The sequence below is a fragment of the Peromyscus leucopus genome, chromosome 11, assembly GCF_004664715.2.
Source record: "Peromyscus leucopus breed LL Stock chromosome 11, UCI_PerLeu_2.1, whole genome shotgun sequence".
Taxonomy (NCBI): domain Eukaryota; kingdom Metazoa; phylum Chordata; class Mammalia; order Rodentia; family Cricetidae; genus Peromyscus; species Peromyscus leucopus.
This window is the reverse complement of record NC_051072.1, coordinates 11,253,319-11,270,930: the sequence shown is the minus strand read 5'-3', so window position 1 is coordinate 11,270,930 and position 17,612 is coordinate 11,253,319.

Below are 17,612 nucleotides of genomic sequence, written 5' to 3'. Positions count from 1 at the left end.
ACTGTGCCACCATGCCTGGCTTTCTATGTGGATACTGTGGATCTGCTTTTGGGCACTCTTTCTTGCCTAGAATGTACTCACTGAGACATCTTCATGTGCTCTTCAGTTTTACTATACTTACATAAAAGATCTGATGATATTTAGATGTGAATATTTGCTTTGAGTCATGGCTTATTTATCCATCAAATAAATGCAAAGCTTAATAGTCATAATACAGATTACAGGATTTGGGTAATACAGCTCCTAATCTTCATGAGAAAATGGTGACTTAGCATTCAATCTATTAAACTTCATTTTTAAATTACAGAACTGAGGTACTGTGATGGCTAATCTAGTTGTCAACTTGACTACATCTGAAATCAACTAAATATCAAGTAGCTGGCCTACCTGTGTAGGATTTCCTTCATTACCTTTTTTTTTAATTTTATTTATTTATTTTGGTTACTTCAAGACAGGGTTTCTCTGTGTAGTTTTGGTGCCTGTCCTGGATCTTGCTCTGTAGATCAGGCTGGCCTCAGACTCCACAGAGATCCACCTGGCTCTGCCTCCCAACTGCTGGAATTAAAGGCATGTGCCACAACCGCCCAGCCTCTTCATTAGCTTTAAGACATGGGAAGACATCTCCAAAATCTGGAACACAACTTTGAGTGACAGACATAAAAAAAGGACATGGAAGAAGACAGCTTTTGTTCTTCCCTTGCTTACTCTTACCAGCAAGTTCATCGTTCCTGTGGCTGAGTATTTTTTCCCATGTGTTAGAACATACATTTCAGTATTCTAACATAGAATGATGGTTGGCGGCTACCCAGGATGCACTTGGAACTCTGCCAACAACTATGGAGTTATTGGTCTTTCAAAAGTGGGAAAGACATTGATTGTTTGACTAGCTGGACAATAGCCTATAAGCTACTCTAATAAATTCCCCTTTAATAGTTATATATTCATTCTATGGCAATGTTTGTTTCAAAAACCCTTACTAAAGACAAAAGCATGGATATATTTAGAAAAACCTACTGTAATGTCTTGTAGTTGTCTCTACCTTGACAGAAGTTAAATACAAATGCATACAAAAAATAATAAACATATTATAAAAACAGAAAATGGTAAATATTATCAAAGTGTCATAAAATTTATCAGTATGAAAATATGAAATGGTGCAGTCATGCAGCAAATGAAACATCATTTCCAAGAAAAAAATAATTTTGTTATTCTTTAATTTTATATTTACTATGTTTACAAACAATTTGAATTAACTGGGCTACAAAAGATATTTATATACAGATTTTCATAGCCTCATTACTTACAACTGTAAAAATACCACAAGAATGCTGTGTCAAATAATTGAGGAGTGGACAAACTGTTGGATACCATTCATGCAAACTTCTATCGTGACATCTCAACAAGTGAACATAGTGTATGATAAACTGTTGTCACACAATTCTCTTGGTGTTTCCCACACTGACTTTGGCAGGGTAGGTCTTGAAAGCCATCTTTCCTTAGCATGTGACAAGCCGCTGAGATCACAGATGGGCTTTCCCAGGCAGAACAGTTAATGGAAAAAGGGAGGCCTGGGTCAATGAAGTTATAATGTCTTGTTCTGATGAGTAGGCATTTCAAGCCACAGGTATTTTATGCAGTTGAAGGTAGAAGTACATTTTCATCTTTTCCTCATATCGGGGGTGTCTAGGCTGGCACTTTTGCACTGGTATCAGTGAATGATACCTGTAGAGAAGCATTTCTTCTTCTTTTTAGAACTACTTCACTATGGCTGCTTTAAAATGTAGTGATTAAAAATCAGAATTTACAAAGCTGAGCACCTGACTTTTCATGTAATTTCTGCAGGGTTTTAAACATTGTTATGTTTCTTAAGTCTGAACTAAGTCTGTGAAACAAAGCACAGCATCATGACCAAATCCAGGACTTTTTGCTAAATTTGCCGAGTTTTGATGTAAGTTCAGCTAAATCAAGCAACCACAATTTTCTCTCAATGACTTCATAATTTATCAGTCGACTATAAACTTATTCTGATCTCTATGACAAAAACTGATCAATTGTTTTGGGCTCATTCTCAATTAATGCCAAAGCTTACAAATCCTTAAAATCTCTGTAATTTTTTTTCTTGCTGTATTTATATGTTTTGAATTAAAGACTCACAAACGAGAGAAAAGAATTATTTTATATTATGGGTTACAAAAGATTCTAATGTAAACTTAAACTTTGAAAGACTGACTTGGAAATGAGTGTGGGAGGATGGCCCCCTGACAGTGAATCTTTTATATAAACCCATAATGGAGCAGAGAATAGCTAAGCAGCCACCTTGAGAGCAAAGGGCTCCCAGGCCAGCAGGACTTGGCATTAGCCTGATTGCAACCACTAACACCTCTATAAAAAGACTGTTACTAAGGCTAAAGGTGGAACAAGAAGAGCCAGAGCCAGAAATACAAAGACTATGCAATGCCTTCCCCAGAGGTCAGGTGCTTATATAACAGCCATTGGATATTTTAAAAAAGAGCCCCACTTTAAAAGCTGTATACACGATTACTACAAGAATAAATGAATTAATGGACATATTCAACTGTCTGATTTTTTTCCCCAATATGATGTGGCTGATGGGCTATTCCTAGCATTCTGTGTAACTCTGTTACTAATTTATGACCTGTGATTAAGCACATTTTACTTCTATTTTGTTTGGCCTAGTCCTTGGTTTCCCCGGTTTCTTCATCTACGTCTAATACCTTGCGGTAGTAACTCACCCATTCCCAAGTTAGAGCAACCATAATAGAGCTGTCAACTAGGGAAACATGGGCTCATCTACCCCCACTTTCCACACCTTTGCATACCTAATGGCTTGCTGGCCGTTTCAACAGAGGCATGTGGAGGAAAGATGTTGATATGGGGATATTTTGCTCTACTGTTCTCCAACTTACTGTTTTAAGAGAGGCTGTCTCACTGACCAGAAGATGATACACAATACACTGGGAGGCTCCAATCCCAAGGATCATTTTGTCTATGTCTGCCACCCAAATAAACTGCCAATTTGTGAAGGGAGAATACCTTAGTTTGTTGTTTGTTTGTTTGTTTTTCTGCTAAAAAGCAATTGCTTCAACATAAAATATCTTCTGCTAATGGGTTCAAAGACGAGAAGATTCTATCCCAAGTTGGCAGTCAAACTGGGCAGATACTCCCAATGCTACCACACATTTCCAGGCCTTTGAAGTTCTCTGAAACCACGGAGGAGTAACCCCAAATCCCCTCAGTCTTTTATCTCCCATGACCCTAAAGCCAGATGTATTAGCTCGATTGATCACTATTATGATCATATATCTAGAGATGAGGACATTGATACTCAGATGAATACACTGTGATCATGCTGACTGTCAACTTGAGGATGAGGGACCAGTGAGTATGGCTCCAATGCCTGTTGCTGTTACCATTGTTTCATATCATTTCTTTATATCAATTCAACTTAATACTATTAATTATTACTCATGGGGAATATTTGCTAGATATGCATACTATCACACCTTAAATTGTAATTTCACAGTTCTTCAAGTGACTGTCATTCTAAAGAGATCTAAAGAAATTAATTTGTATGTACTACACAGAGTTTCTAAAGATAGAGCTATCATACAATCAGCTCTAGCTTTGGCCAATGATAAAAATCTTCATCCTGTTCTTCTATAAACAGGAAATAGAGATCTAGGAGATACTGAGCCAAGGATGCCCTTACCAAACAAGTTATAGAATGTTCCATTTTCCTCTGTGAATAAGTGATGCCATCAGTAACACCTCAGCCAATTTGTCTGAGGAAAATGAGTATTTTCCTTCATTGCCTTCGAATTAGCATTCAAACCAGTATTCAGATGGTCAGCATGCTGAAGGAAAGAAAAGCTGACTGTATACCAGCCTGGTGTAGTTCATTATCATTATTAATACATACTAATTGAAAACATTAATGAGAATCTGTATGCTGTTTCTACATATGCCTATACTGTACATTGATCTCATCTCTGTGATCTTTTTCTATAGAGGTCTGCCATTCATGTCATCACATCTTGACTTGGCCAGTTTACTCTGTGGCCATGGGAAAGTTGCCTGGCTCATTGTAGTGCTCATTTTAGGAATTGAACTATCTACAATATTCTCTGATTTGATTACATAGATGAAGTATATTAATTTATAAACAATAGGTACAAGGTCTAAAAACATAGTATTCTATTTTCTTATAAAAAATATAAACTAATCTAGCATTGTGAATTGTCATGTTTTTAGAATCTTCAAGAAATAATATATTTGGAATTAAGTCAATTGAATATGTTCAAACTTAATAATAAGCCTTATTTTTAAAATAAGCCCAACTCTAATGTTGAATTCAGATTAGCTAATTAACCTTTTCTTGTCTTTTTTATGTAATCAAATTACTCCAATCTGATGTATCATTCCAATTGTTGCTCCAAGACAATTTCCAACTAGATATTTTTATTTGAATGATACTCATCTACAGCCTTATTTGCTAAAGTAACCAAATTTTTAGTACAAAAATTTAAAATAGAGGTAACTTCTGCAACATAAGATATTACACATAGTGAAAGGTTAAGTACTATATGGCATACATAAATGCCCATAGACCACTGAACAAAGAAAATAATCAAAGAGCAAGAAAAATGTAGAAAAGTTGTTTTACATAAATTTTCTGAGAAGAAAATAATTCCTTCAAACTTGCTTATTTATATCTATGATTCCTGAGTCTATACTCTAAGATTCTATGTTTAAGGACAAAATGAATAATATATATTACATATAATAATTATATGTATGTGTCTTTTGTATAAAGACACACCTAATTTTCATATATCTATATGACATACATATATAATACATATTGTACATTTATTACCTAGTATAATTTTAATATGATGAAAAACACATGTAATTCACAATGTTAAATATTAATTATTAAGTAATAAAGTTTGCCTATGAGCCAAAAATTGACGTGTGGCTTCTATTTCGCTCAGGAATTGCTTTATTTCATGAAAATAGAAATTTGAATCACCTTGACCTCCTGTAATAAGGGACAAATTATGCCAGAATCACAACTGCCCCATCTGTCTACACATTTGATTTTAATCGCAACTCAATTTGAAAGTTTTATTCCTTGGCAATCATTGCCTTGCAATGAAAAGAAACAACAGAAATAAATGAGATGTTGCTTTCTTCTGGCTGATTAAATCATGACTCATGGTAACATTCAGGTGACTTTATAAGTTGTCAAAACAACAGTGTGCCATATTTTAGGCATGGAGAAAGGTGTGAAGGAAGTTGATTTCCCCATCCAATATAAGTGACAAGGTCGAAATGAGGAAGCTCTTGTGTCTATGAAAATATATCACCATTTAAAGAATTCTATTATTGGCACAGTGAAAGCTGCATCTTAGAGAGGCCTCCATACTGTGGGTAATTATCACAATCGAGCCTGTTAATTGCTTTTCGATCTCCAGACTGTGCTTTCAATGAGTCTTGTTGAGCATTGCCGAGATACACCTCTGTGTCTATTTAAGGGAGCAGCCTTTCTCACAAGATAGCATCATCTCTGACTGTTGACTAGATAAGAAAGTATTACCCAAGGCTTTAAAGTTAGAGTACACTAAAGTCAACTGATTTTTTTTCTTTAGAAGTCTATGTACTTCAGATTTATTCCAAGAAACATACCCCATTAACTAAGACTCTCTTTTTCTAAAAAAACAAAAAAAAACTTTATTTTTATTATTGATACAAGGATGTTTTGTGCTCATACATTTATGCTATACAGACAAATGTAAGTAGAGTTTTAAGAATTTAGTCACCTGCGCTTAATTGTAACACCCCCAAACAGCATCCCCTCCATCTGGCTCAAGTCCTGGGTGCAGGGAAAACTAAAGAGCAAAGGTCTTCTTTCTTATTAAGTTCATATAACAGCAGTTTTACACCAAATAATTTTGAGATTTCAGTGTAAGATGGGATGTTTTCTCATAACATGGTGGTAAGTTCAGCAAGCAGGCCAGAATTCTAAGCCCTTATGAATGTAAAGATTAGTATATGAACACACACACAGGAATATGCTCCATAATGAGGTCTAAAGCTTTGGCCTGCAGGCTATGAGTTAATTATCATAATGCAACAACTTTACAAGCATGGGTAACAGTATATTTTTAGAAGAAGTAAATATATTGGAATAAATAAAAGAGAAGAAAATCTGGTCATATTAAACATTAAGTAACACTGCCAAGGTTCAAATGAATGCTGTATGACTTTAAGACTTATTTTAACACACACTTCAAAATGACAGTGTGAGAATAGGCATATGTTGAGACATTCAGCAAATAAGGATATCCAGAGGAAGTGGAAGTGGACCCTGTATTTATAATATCTCAGTACCCATCTAATAATAAGTATTCTTATTATACTTCTTAGTGTACAATTCAAATATGAGTGAATAATTGTACTTGACAATTAATTTGTAAAGCAGTATTATGCTGTTACTAAAATAAAAGGATAAAATAAAACCTATAATAGGGAAACACATTTAAAATTATTTATTTGATTTGGGGGATTATATACATCACCCTAAATTATTATATCTGTAATTACCATACCATTTCCTCCTTCCCTTTTCTACTGTCAAACCATCCCTATACCACTCCTGCTTTCTTTCAAAGCACCTATTTTAAAATAAAATTTCAGAAATAGGGTCCCAAAATCCAACCAAAGCATTAGGGACAGCACCTTCTTCCCCTGTTAGGAGTCTCACAAGTAGATCAAGCTAAACAACTGTCACATATATATACAGGGTGGGTCCCAAGCAGGCTCCCTGGTTGTCGGTTCAGACTCTGTGAGTTCCTAAGAGTTCAGCATAGTTGTTTCTGTGGGTTTTCTTGTGGTGTGCTTGACCCTTCTGGCTTCTACAATCCTTCCTCCCTCTCTTCAGCAGAATCAAACAGAGCAGGAATGGAAAGGATGGGCTGGGTAGAGGTGGAGGAGGGAATGGGAGGAGAAACTGAGGTCGGGATGTAAAATAAATAAATTTAATTAAAATAAATAAATAAAATTTCAGGCACTGGAAGTTGATCTGATGATAAGTATACCACACAGAATCAGAATGAGAATCATATTTAACATAGTTAGGAATTCTGTGTAAGTGTTAAAGAATAAGTTTCTATCTTGAGTGAAAAGTCATCAATCAATTAACTAAATTTCTAGCTTATATTAGCATAATTTATTTTCTCTCTGTTTTACAACATTAATTTTTAAATAGAGATTATCTGTTTAATTAATGGAAGGGCATTTTATTAAATTTAAGGCACTTTAGACAGCTCAGTGACATGGTGGCATGTAATGGTTTATCCCAGTTAAGTGCCCAAGCTCTTTTGTTTGCATATGTATGTATTATACATTTATATTTAACACATATATACATGTATATGGAATCATTTTATTCTAATTATTCTGTGATAACCTTTTCATCTAATGAACTCAGTAGAGCTTTGCACTTCCATAACACTAATATGTCAGACTCACTACTTTCAACATCTGAACATTTTTCTGGAATGAATTCGCATGATTATTTAGATACACTATTTATGTCTCTCATAAAGCATATGTTCTTATCCTCAATATACATTTTATCTTCAGGACTTATTTCTAATTAAAGACAGTTATTGTCAAATTAATGAAATACCTGAAATATTTTGCATTTAAAACATTAGCAAATGCAACAATAGTATTAATTATACATGAACCAGCAGCAGGGTACAATTGTGAGATTAATAAAACAATTATTTGTTAAACATTTAATGTAGATGTTGTGGAAAGATATCTCTTGGCGTCCTATATTTTGATAATCCAGTTGCTCAGAATAAGGGCACTTAAGGCTTTTATAGTAGTACATTGACACATCACCTTATAATGAAGATTAGATACACCTTTCTGTTTATTGTTCTAGGAGAAGTAATTGATTTGTAGTTTTCCTTTTTCATGTTGTCCTTTCTTCATATGTAGGTCCCATTGGATGGCTGATCATATCACTCCCATCTCAGAATGGTGGTTCTCAACCTTCCTAATGTTGTGACCGTGTAATATTGTTTCTCATGTTGAAGCAACTCCCAACCATGAAATTATTTTCATTGCTACTTCAAAACTGTAATTTTGCTACTGTTATGAATTATAATGTGTTTTATGATAGTCTTAGATGACCAGTGTGAAACAATTGTGTGACTCCCCCAAAGGGGTCACAACCCATTGGTTGAGAACTGCTGCCTGAGAAATTGGATTTCTAGGAGATGACCCACTGTTTTTTATCTAACTTGTAATGTTTTTTGACTGTAGTAAACTATCTTTATTTCTGACCTTCCATTTTTGTAACACACACACACACACACACACACACACACACACACAAACTGTAATAGGTTTATCTTAATGCATACACAATTACAAATGTAGCATTTTTTTCTTGTTTTATGTCCCTACTGGACTCTTGAAATTGAATTTTAAAGCATCTAGCATGTGAAAAATAAAGTATTATGACTTGTAATACTCCTTAAAGAAGACATAATTTGTTTGTGCTCATGGTTTCAGAAAGATAAGTCTTTCCTGGTGGAGAGACATGAAAGAACGCAGCAGACTAGCAGTATGGGAAGGAGTGGAGAGACTACATCCTCAGAATATAAACCTACCAAAGAGTATGAAGGTATGTACAAATTCTCATCAAAGGCTTTTCTCTGGTGACATACTCCTCACAGAAGGGCCACACCTAAATCTACTCAAATAATGCCATCAACTGGGGACAAATGTTCAAATATATATGCTTATGGGGGATATAATCAAAACATTAAATTTCATCCCCTGGCCTTCATGGGATTGTGGATGTGTACCATAGTATCATGGATTATTCATGATGCAAAATGTACTTAGTACAACTTGAAAAGTTCTCATAATCTCTCAAACAGTTTCAACACTATTTGAAATTTCATTGTCTAAACTATTTTTCTGAAACTCAAGGTAATCTTAATTGAAACACCCTGCTGAAACATGTCGGAGTAGCAGGACACTAGTGGTTCATGCTTTTAATCTCAGCAATTAGGAGGCAGAGGCAGGCAGATCTCTGTGAGTTTCAGGACAGAATGATCTGCAGAGTGAGTTCCAGGACAGCCAGGGCTACACAGAGAAACCCTGTACTGAAAAACAAAACAAAAATTATGTGGAAGTAGCCGACAAATGTCCAATTTGACTTGAGACCCACTCCATGAGACTGAGCCCATAGCCAACACTGCTTGGTTGACCAAAAACTAGAGACTAAATAGCCCAGAGACCTAAGATAAAACCTAACATTACTGGTTAAAAAATATCAATAAAATGACAGCTAATGATATTCTGCTGTATTCATAGAACCGTGTTTTATTCAGTCATGATGAAACTTCCCGTTGCAACAGATGGTAACAAATGCAAAAAGCCAAGCAAGGAATTAAGTGGAAAGAGAGTCTAAATGGGATGTCTCCATCAAATTCTTCACCTCAGAGTTGAGCAAACCCCATGGAAAAAGAGGTGGAAAAGAGGACAAGAGCCAGAAGAAAAAGGCCCTCTGAATCTACTGAGCAAGGCATGTATAAACTCAGAGACTGAAGCTGCAAGAACAGGATGGGGTTGTACCAGCTCCTCTGCATATATATATTAGAGCGCTTGGGTTAATATTTTCATAGGATCCCTGAGTATGAGAAGAAGTTAGTCTCTGATTCTTGTGTCTGCTCTTGGGACTCTTTTCCTTTTGTTAGATTGCAACTTCCCTAAGATGTTTATTTTCTTCCTTTTACTCTATGTTATTTTGTCACACTTGTTTGTTATCTCTTAGACACCTGTTCTTTTCTAATGAGAGACAGACAGGGAGTGGATCTTTGGAGGGGGAGGGGAAAGGATGAGGGAGAAGAACTACGAATAGTAGAGGGAGGGGAACCTATAATCTAAGAATCTATTTTCAATAAGAGGGAAAAGAGGGGTGGCTTCTAACTCTAAAAGGTATATGTTTGGGTATAATGAGGAAACACTGGACCAAAGCAAGATCAGAACCCATCAGAGGAAAGAACAAGTCCTGTAACTCCATGTCCAATACCTAGGACATCATCTTCAAAGTATTTAGGTGCCTCTGTCCCTTCTTCTACAACATGCATCTCTTACTTGAGCATTGTCCATTTTTGTTTGCACTCTCCTCACCAGATATCCCATGGCTCTGGCATCTTCAACACCTTGGGATTTCTACCTAAACCAAGACTTCCCTTTTATTGTTGTACTTAATGGCCTATCACAGATTCTTGCCTCCCCAGGGCCTTTACACAGGGACTGCCCTGCCACATGCTGCCTGGACTCAGAGGATTTCTAAACCATGGTGGAAGAATCCATGGCTCTTGCATCCTTCATTCCTGGAAAGCCAGAACCTTGTGGAAACAGCTGCCAAGTTCAACTGCCTCCTTAGGATGAATCCTAGCCCCTAATCACATTAGCAACAGCTCTTATATCCAGTTGCTCTGTAGACACAAAAGTTGATTAAATTTTCTTTCTCAATTGGAGAGTTTAGATGAGTGGTATCTTCCTTAAAGAATACCCTTCCTTTATTCTAAGGCAGTGTAGGAGGCCTTCACACCTTAAGTTTCTTGGTGTTTCTTTTTTTCTTTTTTCCCCTTTCTTATCTGTCTTTTCTACTAGAGATCTGAATCAGAGTTATTAATTAGTGTAACATAGCATCAATGTTATACTTAATTATTTCTGCCTAAGAAATGAGTCTAACACTTTTTAATTCAGTTGTTCCTCATTGGCTAGGCATGATCAGGACCTCTGACAGTGCCTGTTGCTCAGCCCTCAGACAGACTCCAGGTAGGCTCATCTCTCAGTCTTGTAGATCTTATCTTCCTACACACCCCAAGTATTAAGGCTGGGCAAAGCAACCCAGTATGAGGAATAGGGTCCCAAAAGCCAGCAAAAGAGTCAGAGACAGCTCTTGCTCCCATGTTAGATTTCCTACAAGAAGACCAACCTATACAACTGTCACTTATACAGAGGGCCCACATCAGTCCAGTGCAGGCCCCCTGTTTGTGGGTTCAGTCTCTGTGAGCCACTATCAGCCCAGGTTAGTTGTTTCTATGTGTTTTCATGTGATGTCCTTGAACTCTCAGGCTCCTATAATCCTTTCTTCCTCTCTTCAGCAGGGATCTCTGAGATCAGCCTAATGTTTGGCTGTGGATCTCTGCATCTGTTTCCATCAATTGCTGTGGGATAATGATTTTGTACACTGGTTTAATAAAACACTGATTAGCCACTAGCCAGGCAGGAAGTATAGGCAGGGTGAGCAGACTAAAGGAATGCTGGGAAGAGGAAGAACTGAGTTAGGAGTCACCAGCCAGACACAGAGGAAGCAAGAAGACAAGGCAGAACTGGGAAAAGGTGTCAAGCCATGTGGCTAAACATAGATAAGAATTATGGATTAATTTAAGTGTAAGAGCTAGTCAGTATTAAGTCTGAACTGATAGCCAATTAGTTATAATCAATATAAACCTTTGTATGCTTATTTGGGGTATGCAAGTGGGAGAGATTTGTCCAGACTACAGGACCTGGGCAGAACCAGAGAAATCTTCTGACTACAATCATTTGCTGGGTGAAGCTTCTTTGATGACAATTGTGCTAGGCACCAATCTATGAGTAAAGCAGAATATCATTTGGCATCATTACATTGACTTTTTTTTTTCTCCAATCCTTTTTGGTCCTATCCTATGTCTCTGGGTCATCCAGCCTCTAGGTTCTGGCATTCCAGGCAATGTCAGGATTGAGCTCATGTGTCTGGGGCTGATCCAGTCATTAGTTGGCCACTCTTATAATCCATGTCACCCTTATCCTGGCATATCCCATAAGCAGGACTGTAAGTTGAAGATTATATGGCTGGATTGGTGTCCCAATCCCTCCATTGGTAGTCTTGCCTGGTCACAGGAGGTGACCAGTTCATGCTTTGTATCCCTTTTTCCTTTTTACTAGAAGTCTTTTTTTTTTTTTTTTTTTTTAGATTTATTTATTTATTATGTATACAGTGTTCTGCCTACATGCATGCTTGCAGGCCATAAGAGGGCACCAGATCTCATTATGGATGGTTGTGAGCCACCATGTGGTTGCTGGGAATTGAACCTGCTCAGGACCTCTGGAAGAATAGCCAATGCTCTTAACCACTGAGCCATCTCTCCAGCCCTTGCTAGAAGTCTTAGCTGGGGTCATCCTAGTAGATTATTGGATGTTTCCCTTGCAGCATGTTTCTACCTGATTCTGAAATGACTCCATTTCCAGTCCTCTCTTTCAGTATTATCTCCCCCACCCCACCCCCACCTGACACCTCATAGTCATTCCACCAACCCCCTGTCCACCTAAAAATCTTTTTTTATTTCATTTCCCAGGGAGATTTAAATGTCCCTTTGAGCCTTCTTTATTATCTAACCTCTCTGGGTCTGTGAATTGTAGCATGGTTACCCTTTTCTTTACAGCTAATATCCACCTATAAGTAAGTATACACCACGTTTGTCTTTCTGGGTCTGGGTTACCTAACTCAGAATTTTTTTCCATTTCCATCCATCATTTATATAAATAAATATCTTATTAAATTATAGATTTATGTGAAAATTAGAGATTTTAAATTCACTGAAAGAGAATAATAGAGCCACAGGACTAGTTTATGGTGCAGATACATAAATAAGGTTTTGCTGTGCATGGACCACAGTTGCTAATCATTTTGACAATTCCATTTACTTACATGGTAGCAGTAAAATGAAGTTCAACTTCAATGACATTACTCACCACCTAAAATTGTTTGGTGATACAACACTGAAATGAAAACAAGAATATAGCACTTACAAAATTGTTCATAACACACAGGAAATAGAAGTTGCCACGTTTTTTGGACAGATAATAAAAAATGTTAGCTACTTATTAAAAATATTCTTCCATTCCTTCTATCTGTTCAGTTCTGAAAAAAGTCAGTGATTTAGTTCTGGATCTTTACTACTGCTCCATTTTATCATGTATTTTATATATTCCTTGGTTTTTATTTAGCTTTGAGGAAAATCCATGTTCAGCAAATCAGGCAACTCTGTCTTCCTCCTAAACTGCTTTCTTACATGCGAGCACATATCTCCTCATGTCATATATGACATCAGGGACAGATCAAAGAAGATTAATTCTATCTCAGAGAGTATATGAGTTTACTGGTGTCACTCACCAAAGTATGGATGAAGGGTGGATGATCCCAAAGCAGCTGCATCTCCTCAAACCTCACCTTAGCCCAGGTGAAGAAGACTCAGGATAGCTGCTTCCTTATAACTCATTGCCTGGGCAGCTCAGCTAGTCAAGGAGTCTCTCTCCAGCAACTGTTTATTTCTTGTGTGACTTTGAGAGGTCTTGTGAATTCTAGATTCCTGCTTTCTGAGATGTATGCTTTGTTTATTCTTTAGCCTTAGGACTCTACCTGCACCCTGCAGGAGAAATGTTATAGCTAGGAAGCAATGTTACATAGTAACTGTATCTGCTTTGATGTTCTTCGTTGAAACAATTGAACCTAAAATTGTTAGTTTCAAGATTTAGAAAGAAAATATTCTGAAAGGAAAAGCAACCTATAGCACTAAAGGAATTGTTGTTAACTGCTAATGTAAACTACTTTACTCTATTAATCATTCATTGATCCCTGTTTGGGGAGCTATTGTGCAATACTGAATGTCTGTGTGCCCCATAAATTCTCATTCTGAAAGCTGATATGCAAATATAGGGTAAGGATTGGAATTCTTGAGTGTTTTCCTATCTTGAGTGATATTACTGTCATCAAAAAGAAAAAGGAACCAAGGAGCTTGTTTCTATCTTCCCCTGAGGCCGCAAGACAGTTTGCCCCTTAAATAGCAACTTACCTGCTAACTCCTTGATCTTGGAGTTCTTTGACTCACTTAAGATCAGGGAGATGAATATTTCTGTCCTGTACCTTCACTAAGCCTAAGGCAGTTTGTGTAGTAGTCCAACTAGGTTAGGACTAAATTGGTGCTGTAGAATGGAGATGGGTATGAGGCAATTACCTAAATAGGTAGAAATACGAATGTGGTAGTGAGTAGAGACTGGGAGAGTTTTGAATTACACACAAGGAAAAACTTATATTACCATGAATGACTTTTAAATTTGTTTCTACTGTGGCCTGAGGGGGGAAAAGTAGAGAGAAAGCTCCAATTACCTCAGAAAATTCTGAAATAATCATGAGCAGAATATTGGTAGAAACATGCTGAGAAAAGGCCACTTTGATGAGGCCTGTGATGGAAATAAATAATTTGATACTAGAAACTTCAGTGAATGTGCACATCATATAATAACAAAGAATTTGGCTGATGCCTGCTTTGTGAAGAATAAAATTTGTAAGTGATGAAACTGGACATTTGACTGAGACAGTATTGAATGAACAAATTGTTTCTTCTCTATGCTTAAATTTGACAAGAGAGAAATCGTTTAAAGAGAACTGTTAATCAAAAGAAAATCAACAGTTTGAGTTTCTCAATCTACTCATAGTGAAGAGGACAAAAAGATGTTAGAGGAATACACAATGACACTGTAGCCTTTTAAATGAATATAGTAGACATCAACTTTCTCGATGGAAGCTAAGGACTTTCCTAAGACAGTGGAAGGAAGGTAGCCTAAAACCTCACAACTCATCTATGTTTCTTCTACCAATACAGGCCCAGAGTTTAGGGAAGCACAGTTAGAAAGAGGTGATACTCAGTCTACAGAAATCCAGCAGACCTAGGCACCAACAGATACCATTGTGGAATCAAAATACATCTGTTGATATCCTAACTGCCAGTGCAATATGAGGATCTCAGATCTTTAGGGACTAAACAACCTTTAAGGGAAAAGCTGATACCAATTGAGTGGGTACCCTGATACAAGAAATCCCAGAGATCATCCTCAAATTCTTACCTTGTGAAAACACAGCTAAGGACACAAAATGTGCAATTGATGGTGATATTAGGCACCTTGATCTTATAACTCCCAGACATTATTACTGTGTGTTAAGTCTTCCAATGGATTATAAGCAATCCAGCCCATAATACTTATCTAATGAAGACATCCTGAATAGACAAGACCCAATCTAGAGGAGATGGTAAGAGGTTTATATACTTTCTGCCTACTTACTTGTGTTTTAAATTACGAATCCCTGATCTTTTGATATTTGTAAAGGAAAGTAGAGTGTATGTCAGAGAAGACTAAATAATAGCAAGTGTTCAAGACATACAGCTTTTAGTTCCATCCTGTTGGCATTAAATCTGGGAGAGCTCCAGTCTTTACATAGCCTGGCTCTGGTGGATCCTGTCTTGGCCTTACTGCCCACGGAGCATTGCTAATAATAGCATAGAGAATGGAGGCACATTGGCTGAATGATCTAATACAACTCTACAATTAAACACTCTCCAATAAATTAGTGATTTCATCTGCTTCCAATACTCTTAAATTTTTAGCAGTTTGCCTCTGAGAACACATATTTCATTGTCTTGACATATGTTGACCTTTTATTGTTTTTCTTGTTTTATAACCTTCTGGGTAGATATGTACTTACTTTTCATTTATTATATATATATATATATATATATATATATATATATATATATATATATATAAATTATCTAAATTCTAAAGATTTCTGATTACTTTTTAATAGTGTAATAGTTTTTGTTTGAAAATATTTGCTATTTGCATCCATTTTCCTGATGTCATTTTTCTAAGGTGGAAATGGAGAGAGGGGTGGTGGATCTGGGGGAGAAGGGAGGTGGATGGGAAATGGGAGGAATGGAAGGAGAAGAAGCTGGTCAGGATTATCAATTGAGAGAAGAGAATCTATTTTCAATAAAAATTATCATATATGCATGCAGTTATATAAATATAGAATCCTAAATATGAAAATGAGAATATTTGCTATTTCAAGAAATTTAGATAGACATATATTACCTAGTACAATAAAATGACCATTTAATACTTTCTTAAATTCATTTATTGATTTTGTGTGTTTGTGTGCGTGTGTGTGTTTGAGAGAGAGAGAGAGAGAGAGAGAGAGAGAGAGAGAGAGAGAGAGAGAGAGAGAGAGAGAGGACAACTTATGGGACCTGGTTGTTTTCTCCATTATGTAGGTCCCAGAGGTTGAATTCAGGCCATCAGGTTTAACAGTTGCCTATGATTGCTGAGCAATTCCCTTGACCCCACTTAACCTCTTTTTATATGTTAACCAGTGAAACTGCATCCTACTGTATAAAGTGATTTGGAAAACTCTATTTCTTTTAAAATGATAATAGACTTTAATATGGTTTTGCCACCATGAAGTACCATCACATCATTAGCATGTATTCAATATTTTATGACAGTAATGTGTATAATGTAAAAGAACCATCCAGCTCAATTGACAAATGCTTGAATAGAATTAGAATTTAATCATTATTATGTATGCATTTAAAATTTATACAGAAATATTATCACTCAGTATCTAGTATCAATCCAAGTTTCTGGCCTAATTTATTCAGCTTTTAAGAAATTGTTTTATTCTGTTTCAAACACTAAAAATACAACCTACACAAAACAGACATGCCAAAGAGGTGATCATTAGTATAGTAATGTAAGACTGGTAGATAGATAGTGGGCTCTTTGATGACAGGAAGAAAACATTTATGGTCCCACAGACCCTGGGTTCCTGTATGTTATCGTGGGTACTCAGTATTTGTTATGGTTTTAAGCTACTATATTATAATTGGTCTTGTAAAATAGATGTTTTTCATATGATTCATCAATACCCTTAAGGCAAATGAAGCAAATTCTTTAGACTATATTAGATGAAACTTGAATAATTTTCCAAGTACATTCATGGGGTTAAATAATAATAAAATAATAACTTTTTCTCTATACCAGTGAAGATGCTGATGAAATGCTCATTATACAAATCTTTAGTTGATTAATATCTCCACCAGTTTCTATGAATACAAATGAGGTATGAAGTTTATTTTTATCAGTTGGTGCAAAATTGTTTTCAATATATGTAAGTCTTCAACAGTAAATTAATTTTGAGTTATGCATTCTAGAGACTTACTCCTCTCTCTCTGATTTTTAGAATCTGGGGCCAATGATAGGAAGCCAAATTGAACCAGTCTCTGGCAATGTGTGAATCACTGCAGCTCTCTCTTCCCCTCTCTGTTCTGTTCTATTGCCCACTAGGATCTACAACAAGCTTTTCTCATTTCAGGTGTGAAACCAGGAATGAAGCAAGCAATAAGTTAGTTCTCTCCATTTTGCACTGTTTCAAGCCTGTTTCCCTAGGGCCATGGCAGCAACTCTATTAGAGACACTGGTTCTCATTTACTTTCATGTAACACTTGCTTCTCCAATTTTCTCAAGACCAGAATTGCTGTTGTTTTGCACGAGCCTTAGACATGTGGAGGAACTACATGTTTATTCAGCAACAACTTTGCTAAACTATGTAAAGAGCAGTATATTGCAAAATTTTATGTGTTCATATTTTATTAACATCCATATGTACGTCA